The sequence below is a fragment of the Dioscorea cayenensis genome, chromosome 9 (assembly GCF_009730915.1).
Source record: "Dioscorea cayenensis subsp. rotundata cultivar TDr96_F1 chromosome 9, TDr96_F1_v2_PseudoChromosome.rev07_lg8_w22 25.fasta, whole genome shotgun sequence".
In the NCBI taxonomy this organism is placed as follows: Eukaryota; Viridiplantae; Streptophyta; class Magnoliopsida; order Dioscoreales; family Dioscoreaceae; genus Dioscorea; species Dioscorea cayenensis.
In genome coordinates this window covers 20,420,216-20,447,751 of record NC_052479.1, presented here as the reverse complement: position 1 = coordinate 20,447,751, position 27,536 = coordinate 20,420,216, and the positions used below count along the sequence as shown (strand labels likewise).

The window sequence follows — 27,536 nt, the reverse complement described above, 5'->3', positions numbered from 1 at the left end:
AGTCCAAATTTGTAGAAATTTTAATTCACTCCTTCATTTGTTCAAATGAAAGAAATTAATGACAGCTAAAGTTTAATTATAATTTCTGGCCAATGTGAGGCGATGATTGCTAATGATGAAAGGGAAACTAGAAGAGCAATATACTTTTCATTGAACTTAAAAGTTTAGATTAAAGTACGAGGGAAGTATTCCATCAAAACAATTCTAGAAACAACTGAATTGATTGTTTTTATTTTCTTCTTTTGTAGTAGGTTGTTAAGATGGTAATATAGATTTCTATTTTTGGGTTCCCTTTACATGTAGCACTTTGTTTCATTCCACAAGCATCTAGGCTTAGATAAGACTTGGTTAGGACTACAAAGATGTAGGTTTCCCTATTGGAGTTTATCCTATTCTTACATGAAACCTTCACTATAGTTTCTGAGTTGTGCCTTGAATTCTGACAGAAAGGTGAGAACTCATTCTGAGTGTAGCAATCATTGGTCACATTCTTATTGTTCATAAGCAGATCATTTTTTCGCATCTAATATTTTTAAGAGTAATTATTTATCAATTAAGTGCTTTTAATTTTGATAAAAAAGCTTGTTACTGGATTCATAAACGATAAGTGAGGGTACTTTACTAAGAGAAACTTTCAAACGATTGTTTGATTTTCTCCTTCAATTTTTTTGTTCTTCTCTTCAATTTATGTATAGGTTCATTCATTTCAAATGGTAAATTATTTGATTGTATCATGGAAAGGACAATGACTAAGTAGTAGTTTATTAAGAAAAGTGCTTCATTAACTCTATAAAGGGGCAGTTCCTTAGATACCATTGTAAATATCATATTTGCTTATATACCCCTATAAAACATACATATTTGCTGACATACCTTTATAGTTGAAAATCAACATATAAATTTTATAAAATCAAACATAGATTATTGTTCTTTATTCAATTTTTTTCTTTCTTAATATAAGTAGGAGAGGGTAAGTGATAGTTTAGTCCTTTTGTAGAATTTTTTAGTTAATTTCTGGTTACAATATGTAAGCACATAAATATGCTTTGTTGGGAGGTATACTATAGTTATTTTTGAGGCACGCCTGAGGTGCAAGGCCTCTTAGGCTCCAACTTGAATGCCTCATAGCATAAAGGTGCACAACCTTTAGAAGTCGCTTTATGGCGTGCACCTGGCCTTGAAGCCTTTGCCCTACCTATGGCATGTACCTTCCGTTGAGGCCCAAGGTGATTTGAGGCACACCTTTATAAAGTGCAGGCTTTGTTTAATATTTATTTATTTATTTAGTTTATAAAAGCTAGACAAATATAAGCCATGCTATCATCTTAAAGCTAAACCTTTTAAAAATAAAAAGGTTTTGATTTTTTAGTTTTGTTTTTCAGAGCGAAATAAATATGAGACGTTAGAGATAAAGAGTGAATTCGAAGTGGAAGAAGAATATTAAGATGAGAGGACGAGTATGAGAATGAACAGCAGAATAATGATGAAGAAAATGATGGAGCTATTGAACTTGACATCAATTAGGATCTATTAATGTAATAGTATTTCTGAGTAGTAACAGAGTTGTAGTAGTTAGGGATTTAGTTACTAAGTTAATAACATGCTATTTCGCTCTATGCATGTTTTATTCAAATTTGAACTTTAGACTTTAATTGTTACTTTATAAAATTTTAGTATGTATTATGAGTTTTATGGATCTTTTAAGTCTGTTAAGTTTTTTTGCTCCTTGCTTCAAAAAGTCGAGCCTGCGCTTTGTGTCTTGTCACTAGGCGATTTGAACCTCTAGTGCCTTAATGCACCTTGCATTTTCAACAATTGTGATGCATACAAACATGCATCATTGTTATGGGGGTTAAATAGGCCACTATGAATTTTCTAGGGGTATGCAAGGAAGCTCTTAATTCATTGATAATTCCATATTTAGATTGATTGATATACATTTAATGTGTCTGAATAATTTAGTTTCGTTTGTTGTAGGCAGTTATCTTCTATTGAAGATACAGTCACTCTCATGTATGTTGGTTTTGTGAAATTTATTTATGAAACCTAGTTTGGCAACTTTTCAGTTTATAGGTATCTCTTGAATTCATCCACAACTCATTTTCATGCTTTGCTAACTACAATGACAACAGTTGCTAATTTCATTAATATGACTTATTTCACAATTTTTTTTCAAGCACAAAATGGTATTTTTTTTTTTAATTTCTAACATTGGTTCACTTTGTGTTTTAGGTTGACATTGCTTCAAGGACTTCTGTGTTCTGTTAAAGTTGAATTACTAATCTCTTAAGCACGGAAGTTTGGTTCCATTTTGCAGGTATATATGATGATATTTTTCTTATTCATGTTGAAGAATTTCCAAATTGAAGTGTTTAATTATCAATATGAATTGATGGTAGGACATCATATAATAACTTACAATGGCCACCAGAAGGATGAGCTTGTCCCACAGAGGGCCTCTGCTTATATTAGCAAGCATGGTGTAAACATTGGAGAATGACAATAAGAGAAACATTGACATTTTCAGTGAAATGCCAAGGTGTTAAGACTTGATGCAATGTGTTCAAGGAAATTTATTTAGCTTGTTAAAGCTAGTGATGGAATTAACATAGAAAGTTTTCTGCTCTTAGTTTAGAAATGTTGACACAATTTTCAAAAATAGGAGGAATGCAGCAAACATTGAGTGAAACCTCAACATTGACATGTCTAGGAAGGTAGATAATCAAGAACAACAAAAGAGCAGAAACTTTATGCACGTAAATATCATAAATTTATTTGTTTCTCTTGCCTGCTGCATGGCCAATAGGGTATGCAACTTTGGGTCCGACTATTCTGAATGTATATATATCTTACTTTTGAGGATGATATGATGACATGATGCAAATGTGTTTATGTTTTTATTGGTAATCTTCATGTTCTAGGATTGGATTTTCATGCCAATACCATGATTAAGAATGCAATGCTAAAAGGAATCTCTGGACAACAAAAGAAGAAAGTTACAACAGATTGAATACAGAAGTCAATATCAAAGATATAGTCAGAGAAATGTATTGATTTTCTTCACTTGCAGAAGAGATACATGAGAATGTTACTCTTGGTAAGAACTTTGGCAGAGAAATTAAGCTTTGTGGTTGCAGTTGTGTGCTTGATGAGAATAATTTTGTGGTAATGACTTTAGTGTAAAGGTTATTTTTGTGATGTCAGGTTTTGGTTGGCAGGAATGCATCAAATATTGTGTATTTGTCTTGAATTCTATTTTAAGTGGACTTTCTTGATAAGTGTGAGAGATCATAATTAGTTCGTTCTTTAAATTAGTCCTATTCCATTTGTAATGAAGCACCGTTTAAGTACTATCTATAATCTTTGAAAAAGATTTTTTTTTTTGTTCCTTCATGCCAATACTTATGGATATAGTCATTTTGTTTATATTTTGTGGTGATTACCAAAAACAAAAACCTAAGGTTTAATTGTCCAGAGACCCGGGCGCGATCACGCAGGTCATTTTGCACAATGCTTGCCCTTGCAAGAAGAACATATACTTAGGATAGCTTACTCGTTAAGGTTTTTTTAAGATTTTTTACAAAGATAGCTAAGATCAATGTTTGTATTGAATATGCAGAATCAAAAGTTATTGAAATACTTAAGATAATTTCAAATAAAAGATACTTATGCAGAATTAAAGATTTAAAAATACTTAAGATAATTTCAAACAAATTGAAATAATTAAAACTTTTGTAGTTATTAATTTATTTCATGAAATAATTATTATATAATGTTTTAATTATGTGTTTAAAAACAGATATTAGTTGATCGCTATTAAATTTAAATATATTACAGAACCATTAATTTAATTAAACAGAATAATTGGATGCGAGAAGTGAAGAAATTTTACTAAATGAAAATTTTATTTTTATATTATAAAATATAGAAATGATAAATCTAACAATTTTTAAATACTAATGATTCTCTTATAATGTGACAATTGTTAATATAATCTTATAATGGATATTTTTATCCTAATTTAGATTTTTCATTGAAATATATTGCTAATATGACTGATAATTGCTTGTGTGATAAGAATAGGAAGTGTTCTTTCCTTATGATGAGCATTACTTTTATCGGGTTTTAACGCTAATATATGTGTATTTATGTGTTAATTTCATGCATATAGGGTTGTGAGGTCGAGTATTAGAGAAAGAAGCCAATGTGGATCGTAAATGCACCATTTGGAGGAAATCTTGAGAAGGTTCAAACGCGAAAACATAAGTCGGGCTCGAAATGCGGGAATGTGTGCCAACCTCCTCGTATTCAAGTTAGCACAACGATTTGGAGGGGCACAAGGGCAGTCACATTCAAGCATTCCGGCTTGTGCACGTATAGCAAGTTCTCCACCAACATGTCTGTTATTGAAGAAACAAAGTGATCTATGACATAAACGTGTGCCCGTTTACGTTACCTTAATGAAAACATGGATTCGGGAGTGTTTCAGTCCGGCACTGTAGCAAAACACTGTAACAAGACATTGCAGCAGGTACTGTTCACAACCGGCCGAAGAAGGATGAAAACAGAGAATCCACACAGGCGTGTGGAAATTCCACACGCCCGTGTGAAAAATCTACACTGGCCCCCACATGGGCGTGTGGATTCCCGATCCCAGCCCTATTTAAGGCCGATTTCAGGCCCGATTTCATAATTCTTTTTCTACATCTTTTCCCCAACCTGAGAGAGTGCTGCGGCTAGGGTTTTGAGAGGTATTGGCAAAGGATTGGGAGAGGTTCTACGGCTCCGATATCACGCTCCGTTTGGAATAAGGTTAGTGGGAGAGCTTTCGTTGGCACCGATCCGGTAAGGTGTATCCTAGGCCGAAAAAGGGACCTTTGGACGAGTAGATGACTCTCCATAAGACCATCGTCACGACTATCGAGGGGATTTTATATGGATTCATTACTTTTACATTCGATTTCATTGATTGTAATTAGCTCTATAGAGAGCTAAACGCCCTAGTGGGTACTTGGATTATGAACCCTAGGATGTATTCGTTTCATTGAACCTTGTTATTATGCTTTCATTAATTGATGTTTTTATTGAGTTCCAATCTTGAATGCATTGATTGTATGAATACTCCCTTAGAGTGATACTAGGGTTGAGAGTTTTTGTTGGTAACACTTGTGAGTGAGTGACACACCACGAGAGTTAGACAAAGCTAGATTGGAGAGGGTTGAGAGTGTGAGTCGAGAGGTAGAGGAGCATCCCCTTTCTACCTTCAATTCCTCGAGTACTTTGAAGTGAATGGGCTAAGGGATGACCTTCCGCTGGGGCTTAGTTGCGAGTGCAATGGAGTGAAGCATTGAAGTGATTTTAGCATCTAGGGCTTAATTGTGGCTAGGGACCTTCCGCCTGGAACAAAGCGTTAGGTCTACATATAGGAAGATGATTTATCACTTGGAATCCCGAGAACTCATTGCAATTCTATACGAGTGCGAGGTTGAGAGATTGTTCAATTTCTCCTCCGGGACATGTATAGGATTAGGCATGGTTGACCTTAGGTTTGGGACCATGTATGAAAGGATCTCCACGACTCATTAATGTATTAGTTAGGAAACATAATAGAGGGTTTTTGCACTTGAAACAATTGTCCTAGGTGGGTCAATATCCGAGTACCCCATTTATATCGATTGCCTTACCTCTTCTTTACTTGTGCTCTCTCTTGTCTCTTTTACTTTTGTTTGCATTACATCTTGTCACACAAATCACTATTCATATTTCTCTTAGTTAAGAAACAATTTAAGTATTTTTACTCCCTACTCCATGTGGATACGATACTCACTCACCTGGGATTTTATTACTTTGACAAACCTGTGCACTTGCGGGACATACGCAAGGGCCGTTGTCAATGATGATTAATAAAAATTTATAGTTAAAGATTTTGTTTTTATAAAGTACGTTATAGGAAAAACCTTTTTTATTAATCAATTAAAATTTTAATTTAATTATTTATTAATCAAGATTTGAGAGAGTATTATGATTTTAACTTAATAATTAATATGTTTAACATATTAGAGAATATATTAAAAAAGTTCATAAAATTGTTGTAAAACCATTTATACTTGCTTAACCACCTTGTTATATAACATAGAAAGCATTATAGTTTAAGATTTTACAAGGATGATAAGATAATAACATGATGATTCACAACGTTTATGTGTATATATATATTATTTCCCAACGTTTATGTGCACGCACCGGAGCATTTTTTTTAATTTAAAAAAAATTTAAAATAAAAAAGTAATTAATTGATTTGTTAAATAAATTTAAAATAAAATATTTATTAGTTTTGAGACAAATCAATTTAATTTATTGTAACTAAAAAATAAATTTAAAAGCTCACACTTAATTTGATTTCTAATCAAAGCTAATTAAATTAAATTAAATTGTTTGTGTATCTTTTTTAATATAAGAGAAATTAAAATCCATATATTTCTCCTAATTTCAATCAAAGTTGCCACGCACAATTCATATTTTTTTAAAAGATAATATTTAAAATTTTTATTTACTATTATATTACCCACATAATCTTATTTTATCATTAAGGTTTTTTCTATACATTGCTTGCTTGAAATTAATCAAAAGATTAAAGGTGGATTTCAAATCTCTAAATATTTTATAATAAATATTTTATTTATTATAATTATTAATAATGATTTATATATATTTTTATTTTTATTACATAATTTATTATTTAATAATATTAATTTCTAAAAAATTATGATAATTTGTCTACATTCTCATCTTTATTAAAATAGGGCCAAACTTAATATGTTGTGTACGGGTTCTGTTCTCACTTGCTCTACCGAGATTTGTGTACATTTTGACCAACAAAAAAAATAATAAATAAATAAATGAATGGAATTTCCTCAACATTAAAAAAAAAATTCTAATTTCTATAATACTTCATTGATATTGTTATTTTGTGATTCACTAACAAAAATACCACCAACGCACAAGTTTCAAAATACTAATAATTCTATCTTTATATCAAATTAAAGCATCAAGTGAAATATAAGTATAAGCCATTGTTATATTGGACTTGTTTTTTTTTTTAAATTCAAAATTTTAACAATGAAAAGCTTTTAAAAACACATTCCTTGTTAGCTCTATGAAGCTGAGCTGCTCAGTTAGAGAGTATAAGGCAGAATATAGTATAACATGATTAATAATTAAAAATTATGCAAGAAATTATATTATGTGTTTTCATGAATTTAGGTGCTAAGGACAATTTTATTATGTGTTTATATTTTTTGTTTGTGTCAAATTACTAGGAGAGTTTTAGAAGGTTTTAGTAACACAGTAAAATAAATAAATAAAGATTCATTTGTCAAAGCACGAGCTTATGACGACCATACTTGCGCGAATTACAAAAAAAAAATCCCATCAACAAGGTTAAAAGGAGAAACAAGATTTACTACTATGAAGTTTGAATGATTAAGTGGTTTATTTATAAAAGTTTAATTATGATATTGGAAATTCTTTTCAAATATGTATATACATATATGTATAATAGAAGTATTGGAAATGAAAAAGATTAAATTTTATTTTCACAAGCCAGAGAAGGTGCCATAGAAGGTGATGAATAAGAATAATAGATTGATGCCATGCAAGATGGAATATTGAAATCTATAGAACAAAACAAATTCTTGTTATTTTTAGAAAACTCTAAAATGGATTTTGTTGTCATAATTATTTAACAACATTGAACAATATAAAGCTAAAGTTTTTACCAAGAGTTACAGGAGTTTCATTCAGAAAAGTGACATTGATTATATTGAGACACTTTCTACAATATCTAACGAGATTCATTTAGTATTATTATTGTTAGGTCCGTCCCATTTAGGGTGTCCCATAAAAAAGTGTGGGTCTCACCCATGCAATTATTAAAAAAAAAAAGACTATATCAACAATTGAATACACTTAAGGCCAAAATGGAAAATTTGCTAACGTGATGAAGAAGTAAAAGAGGAAAGAAGAAACAACAAAGAAACCAAGTAGACAAAGGCAGAGAAGAAAGGGGTTAGGGTTTGAGCCATAGTAAGATGATTGGATGGTAAAATGGTACCGGATTTTGTCTAGATTCCAAATAGTTAAACCTTGTGGGTAGCTCTACTAATCTACTGGGTTTGATCTTTGTTTGATCTCTTTTTGATGCCATTTGTTATCTATCCATGAGTTGATGATCTATGCATTGTTAGCTTAATTTATCATTTCCTATATCATTCTAACAATCAAGAAGGGGTTTAGAAGTGTTTGAAGCTTTGTTTGTATTTACAGGGAGTCATACATAGAAGCATATTGGCTTATACCTGCATAAAAGGCCGCATAACACAACTTGGGAACCATATGAGCTAGAATGCACCTGCATAAGAGGTTGTATAACACATCCATAGAGCCTAAAGGGCAAGTGTATACTGCCACAAACGGCAACACACCACGGCCAAAAAAATCATGCAGACCGGAATGCACCATATATATGACCATATATGTGAACACTAGTTTGGCATAGTAACTATGACCAAATACCTCCTGTGGAAATTCTTTAGCATTGTTCTACATATTCTCTCTAACAAGTGGTATGAGCGCCATATATTAGAATAGGATTAGTTCTTGTGTGTTGAGATGGCAGAGCAAGCTTCATGTAAGATGATAAAGCTAATTTAACAAAATTACTCGATTTGGAAGCACAATTTGCAAGACTTTCTTATAGTGAGGGACCTATACTTGTCGATAATGGGAAAAGCAAAGCTAGAGAAGATAATAGATGATGATTGGGAAATATTGTATCTAAAGGTCAATGCAACAATCAGGTAATGGGTAAATGTAAGCATTTTCCAAGATATCCCAAAATAAATGAAGGCTGATGAACTTTGGAAGAAGTTAGAAGCCATGTATTAGAAGAACACCTTCAAGAACAAGGACACAATAATTAGAAGCTGGTAAACTTGAAGTACAGATATATGGAAGGAGTATGGCAGGGCATACTAGTGACTTCTAAGGCTTAGTTAACTATTTAGCCTCAATAAAGATGCCTCTTGAAGATGAGCTGTAAGCGTTACTATTCCTAAGCTTTTTACTTGACATGTGGGAAACATTGGTAGTATCTCTGGGTACTTTAGCACCAGGTGTAAAGTTAACCATGGAAATAGTTGAGGAAAGCCTATTGAGTGAAGTGACTAGAAGAAAAGAAAAATGTGAATCTTCTTTTAATGCCCTTGTTTCTAAATAACAAGAAAGGTATGGAAGAAGCAAAAACATAAATCCTCATGGTCATGGTAGAAGAGACACATCTAGAGATAGGTCAAAGAATTGGAGAAACATCAAGTGTTTTCACTACAATAAGATGGGTCATATGAAAAAGGAATGTGACACACCCCATGTGTGTGTGTACCGCAAGTACACTGGCCATCGAAGTAATAAAATGCACCGGTGAGTGGGTAGTTGAATACATAAGGAATAGTTGTTCAGAAACATAAGGTATTGCTATCTAGCTAGAGTAAAACCCAATTTATGATGTTGCTTCAAAATATAGATGTAAATATACGTAAAAGAGAAAGGAGAAAGCAAGAGGAATAAAGAGAGGTAATCGATGGTAAAATGTGGTACTCGGATAATGCTCACCCTAGGACTATTGCTTCAAGTGCAAGACTAATATTATGCCATCTAATTGAAGTTTAATAAGTTGTGGAGATCCAAAAACACATGGTCTCAAACATAAGGTCAACCATGACTAGTCCTTTTCACTGTGCCCCGGTGGAAAGGGATACTCTCGACGCCTCATACTGTTTAGAACTGCTTGAAGCTCTAGGGATTCCAAGTGATAAACCAGATTCCCTAATATAAATCTAACCCTTTGGTCCAATAAAAGACCATTAGTTATGATTAAGCCCTAGCACTAAAGATTACTTCAACACTTCACTCTATTGCTCGCGCAACTAAGCCCCAGTGGAGTTTGTCTCTTAGCATTTTACTCTATTGTGACCGCAAAGAACTCTTGGAATGTGGAGTAGGATAAATCATGTCGGTAAGGAAAGGGGACATTCTGCTACCTCTTGACTCACCCTCTCAACCCTCTTTCAACCTCGCTAAGTCTAACCCTAATGATGTTGCCATCCTTTCATAGGATTACTAAAATAGATTCTCAATCCTAGTGTCACTCTAAGAGAAAATCAAATCAATAAGCACAGAATGTTGAAACTCAATTAAAACATCAATTAAAGGAAACATGATAAGAGTCAATGAAACAAGATCATCCTAGGGTTTACTAGTCCAAGCACTAACTAGGGGTTTAGCTCTAAATGGAGCAATACAAAATCAACAATGAAATCAAAAGTATATGCAAGCAATCCATAGAGAAAACTCAATGTCATCCGTCTCGATGGTCTTGTGGAGGTGCCTCGTCTTCTCCAAGGATTCCTTTGTCAAGCCTAGGGCACACCTCGCCAAATCGATGCTGACGAAAGCTCCCACAATAACTCTCCTCCAAAGGGAATTGATGTCGAATGGCGTAGAACCTCTCCTAAATACCAGCAAAATCCTCTCCAAGCCCTATCCGCACTCTCTCAAAAGATAGGTCAAAGATAGAAGAAGATACTGAAATAAAACTATCAAAGCGGTATTTATAGGGGTAAAATCGGGCATCCACACGGACGTGCTGAATTTCCACACGGCCGTGTGGATTTCCAGGTTACATTTTCCTACACACTGTAGACAGTAACTGCTACAGCATTTTTGCTACATTGATTTTGTTACAGTAAACTGCTATAGTACTTCATCAAAATACTCCTGAATTCATTTTTTTAATCAAGGCTGCATGATTGGGCACACATCAATGCTGTAGATCATATCGCTTCTTCAATTAGAAAACATTGATGAAGCTCTTGGTTATGTTAGACAAGTTGGAACACATTGGGGATCTTTTTAAGTCGCGATTTCAGCCCGTTTTGAGGATTTTTTTCCCATCTCTTGTCCATCTCTTAACCATCTTTGGGGGCACTTGTGTCTAGGGTTTGAAGAGGTGTTGGCTAGGTTTTTGGAGTGGTTCTACTTGTATCTTGCTCCATGTAGAGCTAAACCGCTAGTGGGTACTTGGACTTGTAAACCCTAGGATGATATTATTTCTTTGACCTTTCTATTGTGTTTCTTTAATTGATGTCTTTAATTAAGTTCTAATCTTGAATGCTTGTTGAGTTGATTTCAACTTAGAGTGAAACTATGGTTGATAATCCATCTTGGTAACCTTTGTGGATGAGTGACACACCATGAGGGTTAGACAATGCTAGATTGGAGAGGGTTGAGAGGGTGAGTCGAGATGTAGCGAAACGTCCCCTTTCCCCTCTTGTGTGATTTATCCTACCTCCACATTGCTAGAGTTCTTTACAGTCACGATAGAGTGAAGTGCTAAGAGACGAACTCCGCTGGGGCTTAGTTGTGCAAGAAACAGAGTGAAGCGTTGAAGTAATCCTTAGTATCTGGAGCTTAATTGTGACTAGTGGTCTTTCGCCTGGACCAAAGGGTTAGATCTATATTAGGGAATAGTGTTTATCACTTGGAGTCCCCAGAGCTTTAAGCAACCTTACACAGTGTGAGGTGTCGAGACTGAGCGATTTCTCCACCAGAGCATAGTGTAGGGTTAGTCACGGTTAACCTTAGATTTGGGATCGTGTGTTTTATGATTTCCATGACTCATTAAGCATCAGTTGAGAAAAATAATGGTTAGTCTTGCACTTGAAACATTAGTCCTAGGGTAAGCAATGTCTGGGTGCCCCAATTTCTATCGATTGCCTCTCCTATCTTGTATTTGCGCCTCCTTCTTCTTTCCTTATTTCTATTTTCATTAATTTTGTTCACACCACTATCGATTCATTTTCATTCTAGTTAAATAGCAATCTTTGTGTTTCTAATTACTATTCCCTATGGATACGACTACCTACTCACCAGGGTATTATTACTTTAAAAAACCCATGCACTTGCGGTACACACGCAAAAGGATGTTGTCAACTCCCTTCATACTTAAGATGTACATTGTCCTCAATGTACACTTGCAAGCACAATAAAGAATAAAACAATCAAAACTGTGTGTGAAGATGGGCAATTGAAATAGTACTCCTTGAACTCCTAATGTTAGTTTGATGGAGCTAAATTCATTGCGAGTTGAGTTCCAACGGGTTGTGGAGCACACACAGCCATGTGTAATACCACATTGATCGTGGCAATGACTATTCTTTAAATCCAAGACTCAGAAGACCATCTGCATATATACACAAGGGGGTTCAGTAAAGCTCAATAAACAAAATAAAATCGAGTCTATAAAGATATGAAAATGAAATACAACTCGATACAACTCAAAGGCAATAAGATAAACCAGAAGGAGAATCCTTTCTGAGTGATACAAGTCCAAAATAAAATGCAGGAATAAAATGCTAAACATAAAGATAAAGAAATATAAAGACACCTCAAGTGTCGGTGTCCTGCTCTACTGGCTCTACTGCTGGTGCTGCTAGTAATGCTAGTGCTACCGGTGATGCTGGAGGTGTCGGTGGAGCTCGGTGTCTCATCACAGAAGATAAGGACATGTCTCACTCTAGAATCTACTGTAGCGTGTTAAGACGCGCCATCACTTCTGCTTGGTTCACAGCGTGTGTCACGTGAACCTCAGCCAGGTCACTCTGTAACACCCCCATAGCACTTTTGAGCCTCTCAAAGTGTGTGTCTCCATCTGCTACTGTTGAAGCTCAAAAGCAGGCTGCAAACCCTCGGTAGCATCACCCTCACCCTTGGGTGTCTCTAGTGCAGGCATAATCATCACATAAACACCATCTTTGTACCTCCGCACCATCCCCATTAGTTACATTGTCTCTAAGCCGATGGGAGATGGCACAATGATCTTCTCGGTCGCCCTGATCATGTCGCGCAAACTCATCCCCATGATGAGTCTAGTGAAGTAGGGGCCTGAGAATAGCACTCCCCTTCTAGCATACTAGCCTTGGTGATGCAGATACTTGGCTATGATATGTCCCAAGTGTAGTGGCTCTCTCTGTACCATAAAATATAATTAGAGCAGCTCATGTCAACTAAGGACTCTTGTGCTGTCACCAAGATCGTTCATTGATCTGTTAAAAACGACATGGATATATCTGTATACAGGTCAAGACAAGCACATGGCCATGGAGACCCCTGGCTCGTACTGACCTTGGCCTCATAACATCCTATAAGCACGTCGCGGAGTCAAGCTACGTGGATAGTCGGTCGGTAACTGCTCATACTCTCAGTGTCAATATAGGCCTCATCATACAAACAAAGTCGGATAGAGAATTGCGTAACACTCATGTTATGGTACTGTCCAAATACTCAGAATTGGATGGCGTTAATGCTCTAGAATTTGGAGAATAAATGGTCAAACTCGAATATCGCCAGTAATTCCAGTGTGAGCATATGGCTAGCTAGCTCTCGAATAGACATTAATCTCCGCCAGCTACCGATAGAAATCAACTTCTCAACCTCATTTGCCATCTTATCTCCCAACTTTATCTCTCTCAACGCACTCATGTCCTATAAACGTGACTGGCCGAACTTGAGTTTTGACAAACTCTCGAACCAAACTTGATGTTCGTGAATTGGAAACTCCATATGCTATGGCGAGGGTTCACATGGGCGCTTACCGGTCACTTTCTTCGATCTGGAGGCTATTCTTGCAAGAATGGAAAAGAAATCGATCAAATTAAGCTTGAAAAAAAATTCTACAGAAATCCACACAGTCGTGTGGAAATTCCACACGCACATGCGGATCTTCGGGGCAAGATAGCCGCACCGCCAAAACCTCCAAAAATCTTATAATACATAACAAAATCTTCTAAATCCATTCGAAAAGCATTCAACAACAATTTAAACATGAAATCCATGCGAAATTGACCATAATGAGCAAAAGAAATGAAAATTGGTAAAAAAAAAAAAGTTGAAAAGAGGCTTTCAAACGAAATAAAAATAAAAAACTTTGAGAACACAACCGCAAAACAACTCTAGAGCCCTTTAAATAGATGGCGAAGGTTGAGAAGAGGAGAAGAACATGTTCTTTAAGTGTTCGGGAGTATTAAAATGAAGAGGCGCGAGTGGGTTTTAAAGAAAATTCTCGGCTCTTGGAGGTTTGCGCATCCACACTGGTGTTTGGAAATTACCCACGCCCTTGTACCCCCATAGGACAGCCTCACAGGGGCATCCACACGCCCTGTGGCTTCTCTGTTCTCCGAAGAAATTTTCTAAGTATTCCACATGGTCATGTGGAAATTCAAATGGGGGCTGACAAAGGCAGGAAGACACTCTTGTGTGCTCTCGGGATAGAGACGTTTTTCTACAGAGTTTCACACGAGCGTGTGGAAATTACCCATGCCCATGTACCACCCACAAGATCATTCATAGGGGCATTCACAAGCCCCTGTGACTCCTCGGGATTGAGATTTTTCACTCTGTAGAGATCCACACAACCCTGTGAAAATTTCACACGGGTGTGTGGCCGTCACAAGGTCGCTCACAAGGGCATTCACATGCCCTTGTGTCTTCTCAGGATGGAGAAATTAAGTTCTGAATGGAAACACACACCTGTGTGTCTTCTCTAGATGACTCAGAAAAATTACAGACTCTGCAGGAAAGAATTATGTATACCACTGCACTCTACAAAGACTGCATAAACATTAAAGAATGAACCAAAGACTCTTGAAAACATGCTCAAAAGACCTAAAACTTTGCCAATCAAATTAAGCCATGATAAAACACTAATAATTCCACAAGAAAAATACAGCAATAGCATGTAAAAATCAAGACACCAACACTAAAGCTTTTATTCATGAAAAAACTAAACTACAACCTAGAAAAATAGTAAAGACTTGGGTTGCCTCCCAAGAAGCACTTGTTCAGTGTCACTAAGCTTAACGTACCTGCCCTTACCTCATTGGGGTTCATGAATGAAAGTTTCCCTCTTACCTACAACTTGAAAGCACGATGAACACAATTTTTGCAAGGTAGAGGGGGAGTGATCGAGTTTGTTACCACCAAGGGTTCGTCACCCTTACTTCGTGAATGCTCATTCCCACTAACATAGGGGCGCTTCTTGTGACATCTTCTTAATCTCTTGAGCTTTTGGATCATCCTCTTCATGACACCCGGGGTAGGTTGCACCTTGTCCTCTAGACAAGTGATAAAATTTCTTTATTCTCCATTTCTTGATCTTGCAACCCCTCCAATGGGTCTGGACAAAACATTTCCTGCACATACTCATCAAACGACTCATCATTAGTGTCAAGAAAATACAAAGTATCATCGAAATCAAGAGAATGTCCTATGGCTTCGGCAAGCAATATGTCAACATGTCATCTCCCACTCTTAGTGTTAATTCCCCACTGTCCATGTCAATAAGAGTGCGAAAGAATGGCCTCCTAAGTATCAGTAGAATCTCAACATACTCATCAACATCGAACACCACAAAGTATGCAAAAAGATATACTTGTCAACTTTCACAAGTACATCTTCAATAATACCTCTCAGATGTCTAACTAATCGATCGGCTAGTTGAAGTATCATCCGAGTAGGTTTAGGTTCTCCCAAACCTAGCTTCTAAAAGGATGTATAAGGCATGACATTGATGCTAGCCCCTGATCCTCCAATGCCTTCTCTTCACCCAAGTTACTAATATCGCATGAAATGATAAAGCTAACGGGGTCTTTCTTCTTGTTCGGCATATTCTTTTACAACACAGCTAGACATAAAGCATCTAAGATCATAGATGCACTCTTTCTCCAACTTCCTCTTATTGGTCAAGAGGTCTTTAACAAACTTTGTATAGCGAGGCATTTGGGACAACGCCTTCACAAATGAGATGTTGATGTGCAACTGCTTAAACATACCCAAAAACTTCTTGTATTGCTCATCATTTTTGTCATTTTTCAGCCTTGAGTGGTAAGGAAATCTTGACTTGTAAGGTGGGTGACACACCCCTTGCGTGTGACCCACAAGTGCATGGGTTTGTTGAAGTAATAATACCCCGGTGAGTGGGTAATTGAATCCACAGGGAATAGTGATCAGAAACACAAAGATTGCTACTTAACTAAGTGAAGATAAATTGATAGTAGTGTGAACAAAATCAATAGGAAAAGAAATAAAGAAAATAAGAATGAGAGGCGCAATAAAAGGAGAGGAAAGATAATCCATAGAAAGTGGGGCACTCGGACATTGCTCCCTCTAGGATTATTGCTTCAAGTGCAAGACCAACTATTATGTCTCTTAACTGATGCTTAATGAGTTGTCAAAATCCTAAAATACATGGTCTAAAACTTAAGGTCAACTGTGACTAACTCTACACTATGCCCTAGTGGAGAAATCAATCAGTCTCAACATCTTTGGTTTCAAAGTGATAAACACTATTACCTAATATAGGTCTAACCCTTTGGTCCAGACAAAAGACCCCTAGTCACAATTAAGCCCTAGCACTAAGGATTACTTCAACGCTTCACTTTGTTGCTCGTGCAACTAAGCCCCAGTAGAGTTCCATTCTTAGCACTTCACTCTATTGTAACCGCAAAGAACCCTTGGAATATGAAGATAGGATAAATCATACCAGAGGAGAAAGGGGACGCTCCGCTACCTCTCGACTCACCCTCTCAACCATCTCCAATCTGGTACAGTCTAACCCTCATGGTGTGTCACTCATCCACAAGGATTACTAAGATGAATTCTCAACCCTATTATCACTCTAAGGGAGAAATCATTCAACAAGCATTCAAGATTGGAACTCAATTAAAGACATCAATTAAAGAAACATAATAAAAGGTAAATGAAACAATAACATCCTAGGGGGTACAAGTCCAAGTACCCTCTAGAGGTTTAGCTCTCCGTGGAGCAAGATATAATCAATATTGAAATCAAAAGTAAAAACATGCAATCCATAAGTAAAACCCCCTCGGTATTCGTGTCGACAGTCTTGTGGAGTAGCCTTGTCCTCTTCAAAGGTTCCCTAGTCAAGCCTATGGCATATCTCGCCAGATCGGTGATGATGAAAGCTCCCTCAATAACTCTCTTCCAAAGGAACGTGGTGTCTATGGCCGTAGAACTACTCCAAAAGCCTTGCCAAAGCCTTGCCAAAGCCCCTCTGAACCCTACCCACAGGCCTCTCCAAAGTTGGGGAAAAGATGGAGAAAAGATGGAAAGAAGGATTCTGAAATCGGGCTGAATTGGTTCTTTATATAGGGCTGGAATCGGGAATCCACATGGGAGTGTGGAATTTCCACACGCCCGTGTGAATCTGCAGAACTTGATTTTTTAGCAGCCTGTGAACAGTAACTGCTGCATTAATTGCTACAGTGCATGCTATAACACTCCACCAAAAACACTTCTGAATCCACACTTTTCATCAAGGCAACATAAATGGGCACACGTCTATGCTATAGATTGTGTCATTTCTTTAATAAGGGATAACATTGATGAAGATCTTATTATCATTGCACAAGTCGGAATAACAAATGTGACTGCCTTTGTGCCCCTCAAAAACATGTAATTGCTTGAGCGCATGGAGGTTGGCACACATTCACATATCTTCGAGAGAAACTTGTGTCTTCACATTTGTTCACTCCAAGATTCCATCAACAAATGACAATCGCAATCTACTTTGGCTTCCTTCCTCTAAATTTGGCTCCACAACCCTACATACACACAAGTAACACAAATACACATATATAAGAGCTAAAATCTGATAAAAGTAATGCATAACTGCATGAATGTGTCCCCATTCATGTGGCCTCAATGAAAAGTGTGGATTCAGGAACATTTTGGAGGAGTACTATAGTAGTTTACTGTAGTAAAGTACTGCAGCACATAAATGTAGCAGTACTGTTCATAGCGCGCTGAAAATTCAATTCCTGGAGATTCACAGGGGTGTGTGGAAATTCCACACGCCCGTGTGGATGCCCGATTCCAGCCCTATTTAAGTTGCGATTTCAGCCGTTTTAAAGTATTTTTTTCCCATCTTTTGCCCATCTTTGGAGACTCTTGCGGCTAGGGTTTGGAGAGGCTTTGGTAAGGCTTTTGTAGTGATTCTATGGCCTTTGACACCATGTTCCTTTTGATGGTAGTTATTTGGGGTGCTTTCATCGGCATCAATTCGACGAGGTGTGCCTTAGGCTTGACTAGGGAACCCTTGGAAAAGATGAGGCTACTCCACAAGACCAGCAACACGGACTATGAGGGGGTTTTACTTATGGATTGCATGTTTTACTTTCGATTTCATTATTGATTGTATCTTGCTGCATGGAGAGCTAAACCCCTAGTGGGTACTTGAACTTGTGAACCGTAGGATGATTTTCTTTCATTGACCTTTTATAATGTTTTCTTTAATTGATGTTTTAATTGAGTTCCAATCTTGAATGCTTGTTGAGTTGATTTTCCCTAAGAGTGATACTAGGGTTGGGAATCCATCTTGGTAGCGGAACGTCCCCTTTACCTTCCAGTGTTCTGACTTGTGCAACACTAGCAAGATGTTTATCAAATGTGATTTTATTGAAGATGCAAAGTGAACTACAGCATGGATGTGCCTCCATTCATGTGGCCTCGATGAAAAGTATTGATTAGGGAGCATTTTGACGATGTACTATAGTAGTTTACTGTAACAAGGTATTGAAGCAAATCATTGTATCCGTACTGTTCACAGCGTACCAAAAATTCAATTCCTGGAGATTCACACGAGCGTGTAGAAATTCCACACACCCAAGTCGATGCCCGATTCTAGTCCTATTTAATTCGCGATTTCAGCCATTTTAAAGTATCTTTTTCCCATCTTTTGCCAATCTTTGGAAACGCTTGCGGCTAGGGTTTTGAAAGGCTTTGGCAAGGCTTTTGTAGTGATTCTATGGCCTTTGACACCATGTTTCTTTGGAAGATAGTTATTCGGGGTGCTTTTGTCGGCATCAATTCGGCGAGGTGTGCCCTAGGCTTGACGAGGAAACCTTGGAGAAGATGAGGCTACTCCACAAGACCATCAACACGGACTACAAGGGGGTTTTACTTATGGATTGCATGTTTACTTTCGATTTCATTATTGATTGTATCTTGCTCTATGGAGTGCTAAAACCGTAGTGGGTACTTGGACTTGTAAACCCTAGGATGATTTTTCTCATTGACCTTTTATTATATTTTCTTTAATTGATGTTTTAATTGAGTTCCAATCTTGAATGATTGTTGAGTTGATTTTCCCTTAAAGTGACACTAGGGTTGAGAATCCATATTGGTAATCCTTATGGATAAGTGATACACCATGGGGGTTAGACAAAGCTAGATTGGAGAGGGTTGAGAGGGTGAGGCGAGAGGTAGCTGAACGTCCCTTTTTCCTTCCGGTGTGATTTATCCTACCTCCGTGTTCGAAGAGTTCTTTGCGGTCACAATTAAGTGAAGTGCTAAGAGAGGAACTCTGCTAGGACTTAGTTGCACAAGTGACAGAGTGAAGAGTTGAAGTAATCCTTAGTGCTAGGACTTAATTGTGACTGGTTGTCTTTCGCTTGGACCAAAGGGTTGGATCTATATTGAATAGGGTTTATCACTTGGAAACCCGAGAGCTTTAAGCAGCCGTACATAGTGTGAGGTGTTGAGATTGAGCGATTTCTCCGCCAGGACATAGTGTAGGGTTAGTCATTGTTGACCTTATGTTTATGACCGTGTATTTTAGGATTTTCATGACTCATTAAGTGTCAGTTAAGAGATATAATAGTTGGTCTTGCACTTGATACAATAGTCCTAGGGGGAGCTTAAAGCGTCATTTTATTGCGTCTTTATCTTATTTTCTTTATTTTTATTTGCATTGATATTGTTCATATCACTCCTGATTCATCTTCACCATAGTTAAATAGCAATTTTTGAGTTTCTAATCACTAATCTCTGTGGATACGACAACCCACTTACCAGGGTACTTTAATTACTTCGACAACCTTTGCACTTGTGGTACACACGCAAAGGGATGTGCCAGTCTCCACAATCCTAAATTCACAAAAGAACACAAATACACACTATTGAGCTATAAAATCTGATAAAAGTAATGCTCATTGTAAGAAAAGTATACTTCATATTACTTATACACTAGTACTTATTAGAATGCAAAGCTTTGAAGAGAAAGCAAGGTAAAAGTCACTAAGAAGAGAAAAAGGCTGGTATAGTAGCCATATATGGTGACATTAATGTTATCTGTGATGATAGCTATATCAATCTAATGAGCTAAGAGACTGACTAGGTGCTTGACTTAGGTACGACATTTTAAGTCATCTCTTATAGTAAATTTTTTAGTACATGCTCTAGTGGTAACTTTGGAGATATAAAGATGGGGGAAAATGATGCATAAAAGATAGTAGGTATTGGAGACATTTACATTGAGATAAATTAGGCTCTCAAGCTAGTACTCAACGATGTTAGGCATGTTCCAGACATACGTCTAAATCTAATATCCACAAGAAAGCTTAACAATAAGGGGTTAGTCAGTTGGTTTTGTGGAAGCAAGTGGAAGCTCACTAAAGGATTTCTAATGGTTGCTAGAGGAAGAAAGGTGGGCACCCTCTATGTTCTACAATCTAAGTCAAACATGGGAGAGCTCAATATAGTTTAGAAGGATGCAACCTTTAGCCTATGGCATAGAAGACTTGGTCATGTTAGTAAGAAAGGTCATTCTTGCCAAGATAAATTTCTATTAATAAGTGCTTGTGTGAGAATGCGAAGTATTCTTTCTTTATAATGAGCATTACTTTTATCAGGTTTTAGCGCTAATATGTGTGCATTTATGTTACTTTCATGTGTATAGGGTTGTGAAGCCGAATGTTAAAGAAAGAAGCCAATGTAGGTCATGAACGCACTATTTGGAGGAAATCTTGAGAAGGTTAAAACGCGAAGTCATAAGTCGGGTTCAAGATGCAAGAATATGTGCCAACCTCCTTGCATTCAAGTTAGCACAATGATTTAGAGGGGTACAAAGGTAGTCACATTCGAGTATCCTGGCTTATGCATTGATAGCAAGATCTTCACCAATGAAGCCGTTTATTGAAGAAGCAAGGTGATCTACGATGTAAACATGTGCCCGTTTACGTTACCTCGATAAAAACATTGATTCGGAGTGTGTCGGGCCGTCACTGTAGCAGGTTCTGTTCACAGGCGGCCGAAAAAGTGAAGTTTAGGGAATCCACACAGGTGTGTGGACATTATCCACGTCCGTGTGAAATTTCCACAAGCCCGTGTGGAGAATCCAAAGGGGGGTGTGGATGCCAGATTCCAGCCCTATTTAAGGCCAATTTTAGCCCCGATTTCAGGATTCCTCTTTCCATCTTTTCCCCAACATGAGAGAGGGTGGTGGCTAGGATTTTGAGAGGTACTGGCAAGGGATTTGGAGAGGTTATATGGCTTCAACATCACGCTCCATTTGGAAGAAGATTAGTGGGAAAGCTTTCGTAAGCATCGATTCAGGAAGGTGTATCCTAGGCTAGACAAAGGGACATTTAGAAGAGTCGAGGCTTCTCCACAAGACCATAGTCACGACTATCGAGGGGTTTTCTATGGGTTACTTACTTTTACATTCGATTTCATTGTTGATTGTAACTAGATCCATGGAGAGCTAAACCCCCTAGATGGTACTTGGATTTGTGAACCCTAGGATGTATTTGTTACATTAAATCTTTTATTATGCTTTTCATTAATTGATGCTTTAATTGAGTTCCAATCTTGAATATTTGATTGAATGAATACTCCCTTAGAGTGACACTAGGGTTGAGAGTTCTTATTGGTAATCCTCGTGAGTGAGTGACACCACGAGAGTTAGACAAAGCTAGGTTGGAGAGGATTGAGAGGGTGAGTCGAGAGGTAGTGGAGCATCCCCTTTCCCTTCTTGTGTGATTTATCTTGCCTCTATTTCCTCGAGTTCTTTGCGGTCATAGTAGAATGAAAGGGCTAAGGGATGACCTTCCACTGGGCTTAGTTATAGAGGCAACAGAGTGAAGCGTTGAAGTGATTTTAGCACCTAAGGCTTAATTGTGACTAGGGACCTTCCACCTAGACCAAAGGGTTAGATCTACATCTAGGAAGAGGATTTATCACTTGGAATCCCTAGAACTCATTGTGATTCTATACGAGTGGGAGGTGTTGATATTGTTCAATTTCTCCTCCGTGACATGTATAGAGTCTGGCATGGTTAACCTTAGATTTGGGACAATCTATTGAAGGATCTCCAAGACTCATTAATGCGTTAGTTAGGAAGCATAATAGAGGGTTTTGCACTTGAACCGATCGTCCTAGGCGGAACAATATCCGAGTACCCATTTATTTTATTCTTGTTTATATTACATCTTGCTAACAAAACCATTATTCATCTTTCACTTGGTTAAGAAAGAATTTAAGTATTTTTATTCCCTACTCCCTGTGAATATGATACCCACTCACCTGGGATTTATTACTTCGACACTCGTGCACTTGCGGTTTACACGCATGTTCGGTCGTGCCAAGTTTTTGGCGACGTTGCTAGGAAGTAGGCGTTTAGAGATACTTTGCACTTTATTTTCTTAGCTATTCATTCATTCATTCTATTCCACATCTTCTTTTTCTATCATTGTTATGATTTGTTTTCTTTCTTTTGGTGCAGCTCCTAGTTATGACCCGAGGAAGTCCTTCGATATTGATTGAAGAAGATCCGGAACTTGAACATACACTCAGAAGAAGGGGAAAAGAACCTGTGCAAGAATCGTCTAATCAAGCTAAAATAGAAGTTGAAGGGTCAGATAATATGGTAGAACAGAAAGAGCAACAGAGGACACTTTCTGATTATGCTAGACCCTCAGTTTTGGGTACACAATCGAGTATTGTGCGACCCCTGATCACAGCTCTGAACTTTTAGCTGAAACTGGCATTCATCCAAATGATTCAGCAGTCAGCGCAGTTCAACGGTTTGGCCGATGAAGATCCAAACAACCACGTAGAGAACTTCATGGAAGTTTGTGATATACTAAAGATTAATGGTGTATCAGATGATGCTATTAGATTGAGGGCTTTCCCATTCTCTCTAAAGGAAAGAGCCAAGCAGTGGCTTCATTCCTTGCCCAACGCCTCCATCACTACTTGGAATGAGATGGTCGAAGCTTTTCATGCTAGGTACTTTCCTCCAGGGAAGTGGGCCAAGCTTTGTAATGAGATATCGTTGTTTGTACAGATGAAATTGGAATTATTGTTTGAGACATGGGACTGCTTCAAGGATCTTTTGCGGAGGTGCCCACAACATGGATTTCCCGAATGGATGATTATCTAAACCTTCTACAATGAGTTGAATCCGAGTACAAGGCAATTGCTAGATGCCGCAGTAAGAGGTACAATAGGGAGTAAAACCCCAGAAGAAGCCTGACAATTAGTGGAGGACATGGCCATGAATAGTTATCAATGGAATGCGCGGGAAAGGAAAAAGGTGGCCGGGCTCCATGAAATAGATGCGGTAACCTCTTTGGCGGCCCAAGTGGAATCATTGATGAAGAAGTTAGACCTTTTAACTTCTAATAGGTTGGCGGCCGTGACTACTTGCATTGGGTACGGTGGAGGACATGCTCCATCAGATTGCCCGATCTCTATTGGTGATGCATCTTTGGTGGAAAAAGTCAACTTTATCGGTAATACAATGAGGAACCAAGAAAATCCATATAACAACACCTACAATCCAGGTTGGAAGAATCATCCCAATTTTTCGTGGATCAACGAAGGACCACAAAAGGCCATGGCATCGTCGAGTTTCCTACAACAACAAGCCCTGAACATGGAAAAAAGAGTTTCAGGCTTGGAGACCCGAATGACCGATTTAGAGAAGGCCTTGATTAGATTTGTGCAATCATTGGATATAAGGTTTCAATCAGTCGAGGCTACACTTAGCAACCACACCGCTTCCTTGCACAATCTTGAGAATCAAGTGGGGCAAATTGCGAAGTCTCTATCGGCAAGACCATAAGGAAGCTTGACAAGTAATACCGAGACCAATCCTAGAGAGCATGTGAAAGCGATCACTTTGAGAACTGGCCGTGAGGCTGAGGGTAGGCTTCCGAGTGAGAAGCCCAATGTAGATGCAACCGAGTTCATAGAGGTTGAGGACGGAGCAAGCAAAGAGAAGGAGGTGGTGGCCGCACCTTTCAAGCCAAGAATCCCTTATCCCTATAGATTGAAGATTGACCAAGCGGATGAACAGTATAACAAGTTCCTGAGTTTGTTCAAGCAACTCCACATTAATATTCCCTTTGTTGAGGCATTGTCCCAAATGCCTAAATATGCAAAATTCTTGAAGGACTTGTTGACCAAGAAGAGTAAATTGGAGGAGAGTGCCTTCATGATTCTAGATACGTCTAGCTCAGAGGTCTTGCAAAAGAATATGCCGAACAAGAAGAAAGACCCAGGAAGCTTCATCATTTTGTGCAACATTGGCAACTTGGGTGAAGAAATGGCATTAGCGGACTCAGGGGCCAGTATCAACGTCATGCCATATTCCTTCTTTCAGAAGCCAGGCTTGGGACAGTATAGGCCCACTCGGACTACATTACAATTGTCGGACCAAACAGTGAGACATCCGAGCGGCATCATTGAAGATGTGCTTGTTAAAGTTGACAAATATATATTTATTGTAGATTTTATGGTGTTAGACATCGATGAGGATGCGGATGTTCGTTTGATACTTGGGAGGTCATTCTAGCCCACTTTCAAGGCATTGATCGAAATGGACGGCGGGGAGTTGACACTGAGGGTTGGAGATGATAAGCTCACATACCGCCTCGCTAAAGCCATGCGACATTTTCTTGACTTTGATGATACTCAATACTTTCTTGACACTACTGATGAGATTGTTAATAAATACATGCAGGAAATGTTTAATCCGAACCCGTCCGAGGGTTTGTTCGACCAAGATGTTGATAATGAAGAAGTAATTATGCTTGGTCTGGAGGAACAAGTAACATCTAACCCAGGGATCATGAAGAAGGTGCTCCGGAAGATGAAGAGGGCAAGGAGACGCCACCGGAAACACCCCAAGGCTGTTGGGGATGCGTGCGAACTGAACAAGTTGGATGAACCTTTGCTAGGTGGTACCAAGCCAAATGATTCCCCCTTTACCTTCAAGATACTTTCCTCATCATGCTTTCAAGTTATAGATAAGAGGGCGACCTTCATCTATGAACACCCTTGAGGTAAGACAAGGTACATCAAGCTTAATGACGTTAAACAAACACTTCTTGGGAGGCAACCAAGTGTTTATTGTATTCTTAGCTGTTAGTTTAGTGTTTGCATGAATAAAGTATTGAGTGTTGGTGTCTATATGTCTTGATGCATTGCTGTGTGTTTTCTTGTGGAGTTTTGATGTCATCGCTCTTTCATGTAGATTTGGCGAAGTTTTTGGTCATGCGAGCTAGTTTCTCATGTTTTCACTAGTATATTTTTGCATAATGGAGCAGTCTCTGAGTGTGTTTACATGTTCAAAAATTTTCTGTAGAGCCTGCAGAGTTTTTAAGGCATCCAAAAAAAACGCATGGGCGTGTGGAATTTCCATACGCCCGTAGATTTGCACTGTGAGCCCGTCCAGAGAAGGCACAGGGGTGTGGACACACCCCTGTGAATGACGTTTGTAACACCCGCACGCCTGTGGGTAATTTTCCCCACGGGCATGTGTTTTCCTGTAAAAAGTTAGCAATTTTTCCCGAGAGCATACAGGTTCGTGGACTCGCCCCTGTGGGCGATTCTGTGACAAACGCACGGGCGTGGGTAATTTCCACGCCCGTGTGGATCTTTGCAGAAGAGCTCTCCTCCATCAAAAGAATACACAGGGGTGTGCGTCTGCCCCTGTGAACTGCCTAGTAATGATCCACGCTAGTGCGTAATGTCCACACGGGATTGCGAAAATACTTAGAGAATTTTCTCGGTTGTGTAGAGAGTCCACAGGAGGGTGCGTCCCACGCCTGTGAGGCTCTCTTGTGGAGGTGCATGGGCGTGGGTAATTTCCGCATGCCCGTGTGGATGTGCAGAATTCCAAGAGACGCAATTTTCCTCCAAAAGTCTCGTTGAAATTTTCATCCATTACCCTTCCAGACACTCAAAAACCACTCTTGATCATTTTCTCGACCTTGTACCTCTGTTTTAGAGGGATTTCCATAAAATTTCAAGTAGAATTCAAAGTTTTCATACCCATTTCATTGGTAAACCGTTTTGCTCTCTCTATTATTTCGCAAATTCTTGTTTTTATTGGATTGAAAGTGTTGAGTTGTGGCAATTTTCACTCTATAATGGTTTATGCATATTTAGAAAGAGTTTTAGATGCGCTTTTCATGTGTGTTTTGTTAGTATTGACATGCAACCATGCGATTTTCACCCCACGCAGATCCATACGAATGTGGAGAATTTGCACAGGCCTGTGTGGAATTCTGCAGTACTGTTTCTAGAGCTTCTTTGATCGTTTTCTCATCAATTCTTGCATATATGGCACCTCGTTCGAAGAAACATGAAGTTAAGCGTCCCAGAAAGACCCCACCTGAGCCAATACATATGGAATTCTCGAATCCCGAGCATCAGGCTCGATTTGAGAGATTATCAACACTCAGTTTTAGTCAGTCTCACTTTTTGAATTTGAGTGTGCTGAGTGAGATTTGGCAGGGTGACGAGCTAGCCGATGAGATTTATGAGATGCTAGCAGTGGGAAGCTGTAGAAGATTATTGACTATCCGAGAGCCAGCTTTCTGTGCATTAACATGGAGGTGTTGCTGTCTTTTGAGTTTGATCAGCCATATGGGACATTTGACACCGTGGATGCTATATAGTTCTGAGTATTCAAACATCCATTTTGCATGAGTGTCACTAAATTCTCTATTCGTATGGGTTTGTATGATGAAACCTACATAGGTATAGAGGAGTATGGACGCTTGCCGAGGGATTTACCGGGTATATTGACTCCATAGCGAGTGTACTCGAGTTTTGTGTGGACGTGGGCAGTACAAACCAGGAGTGTCAAAGGCCACCAGCCTATCCCGGCTGAGCTACAAAATACTTACACTCAGTCCTCAGCAGGTCTTTGTCCGGTCGAGGTGACAACACAGCTGTTTTGAGTAGACAAGACCTACTGTATTTATACTCCATGGTCTGTAATATGCCGATTCACCTGGGGCACGTAGTGGTAGACGTCTTGAGGCACCAGGGCCAGTTTGTGAGACTGGGAGTATTATTCACTGGTCCCTACGTCACTAGACTCATCTTGGGAATGAGTTTTCGGGACGCCATCTGAGGTGCCGAGAGGACGGTCGTGTCTTATCCTCTTGGGTTTGATACGATTAGGATGATGGGGTTGGTATGTAGATGTGGGCCTAGAGCATACATTCTAGCTAGGACTACCCCGGGCATCGCTGAGGGAGGAAGGGATGTAGCGGAGGGTTCATGATAGGTTCCCGAGCCTCACTTTGCACCGATAGGGACCGGAGCAC

At 38.4% G+C, this 27,536-nt stretch overlaps 1 non-coding gene across 1 annotated transcript; it reads right to left on the bottom strand.

The window, feature by feature from the left end:
• Positions 1-23,224: 23,224 nt before the first annotated feature.
• LOC120269695 lies at positions 23,225-23,331 on the bottom strand. Its single transcript, XR_005539336.1, has one exon. It is a non-coding gene; the product is annotated as a small nucleolar RNA R71 (small nucleolar RNA).
• Between the last annotated feature and the right edge of the window lie 4,205 nt (positions 23,332-27,536).